Source organism: Acyrthosiphon pisum, unplaced genomic scaffold (assembly GCF_005508785.2).
Source record: "Acyrthosiphon pisum isolate AL4f unplaced genomic scaffold, pea_aphid_22Mar2018_4r6ur Scaffold_1405;HRSCAF=1892, whole genome shotgun sequence".
Taxonomy (NCBI): Eukaryota; Metazoa; Arthropoda; class Insecta; order Hemiptera; family Aphididae; genus Acyrthosiphon; species Acyrthosiphon pisum.
Window position 1 is genome coordinate 2,928 of NW_021762726.1, and position 1,210 is coordinate 4,137.

General features: G+C 64.3%; 1 non-coding gene across 1 annotated transcript; it reads right to left on the reverse strand.

Annotated features, from left to right (window-relative positions):
- Positions 1 to 701: 701 nt before the first annotated feature.
- Positions 702 to 859, reverse strand: LOC115034584. The gene has a single exon (XR_003839933.1). It is a non-coding gene; the product is annotated as a 5.8S ribosomal RNA (ribosomal RNA).
- Between the last annotated feature and the right edge of the window lie 351 nt (positions 860 to 1,210).

Below are 1,210 nucleotides of genomic sequence, written 5' to 3' on the forward strand. Positions count from 1 at the left end.
CGTGGCCGTATTTAGCCTTAGATGGAGTTTACCACCCGCTTCGGGCTGCACTCTCAAGCAACCCGACTCGAAGGCGCGGTCCGATCCCGGAACGCTGTGACGGCCTCTACTGGCCTGGCACCATCTGCGGGCCATGGCCCCGTTCAAGGGAGACTTGGACCGTCACGTGCGCCCCGGCAACGAGGCCGGCCCGTACGCCACAACTCTCATACGTGCCGCGACACAAAAGTGCGCGGCGAGATTCGGCGATGGGCTTTTCCCGGTTCGCTCGCCGCTACTAAGGGAATCACGGTTGTTTTCTTTTCCTCCGCTTATTAATATGCTTAAATCCGGCGGGTAGTCCCGCCTGATCTGAGGTCGGAACGTATCGGTTGTTTGTTTCTTAAATTACACGGCAGCCTGCGGTCCGCGCTCCGCCCGTACGGTGACCGCCCGCGTCCGCTTCTCGGAAGCCGGAGAGGTCTCGTGGACTCTCAGTCGGCCCGGCCGCGCTCTCGCGCGGCGGGCGGACGGGGACGTGCCGTTTGACGACGCGAGAACCCGTGACTGTTTGCCGTCACAACTTTGGGCGGACGACCGGAGGCGGCCGCGCGAGCGGCTCTCCCCGGTCGAACCGCCAATCTCGCACCACCGGAGCGGCCGACGGGCGTGCCGTCGGACGCCTGCCGGCGGCGCATCGGTCTGGCCGAGTATCCGGTATACGACCCTCAGACAGGCGTGGCCCGGGACCCGCGGGTCACCGAGGCCGCAATGTGCGTTCGACTGGTCGATGTTCGTATAACCTGCGGATTACACGACGACGCGCAGATAGCTGCGGTCTTCATCGATCCACGAGCCAAGTGATCCGCCGCTCGGTGTCGGTTGTTTTTTTGTTTTGTTCGACGAAACTTCTACGGCCACGCGCCGTGCGCGGACGCACGACTGGGCACGTACGGTCTTTCGACGTGTTAACCATCTTTCGGTCGACGCTCGGTCGGGGGTCGCGGCGCGCGGGCGGTCGTCGAGCGAGTCGGCGAGCGCACGCGGCCACGGGGTCGGATGAGGCGCGCGCGAGACCGGCGAGTGCCGCCGGTACCGCGGGCCCGTCTCTAATGATCCTTCCGCAGGTTCACCTACGGAAACCTTGTTACGACTTTTACTTCCTCTAAACGGCCGATTTCGGTCATCTTCTGCGATCGCGCGACGACCCAGCCCCCGAGGGGGCCGAATA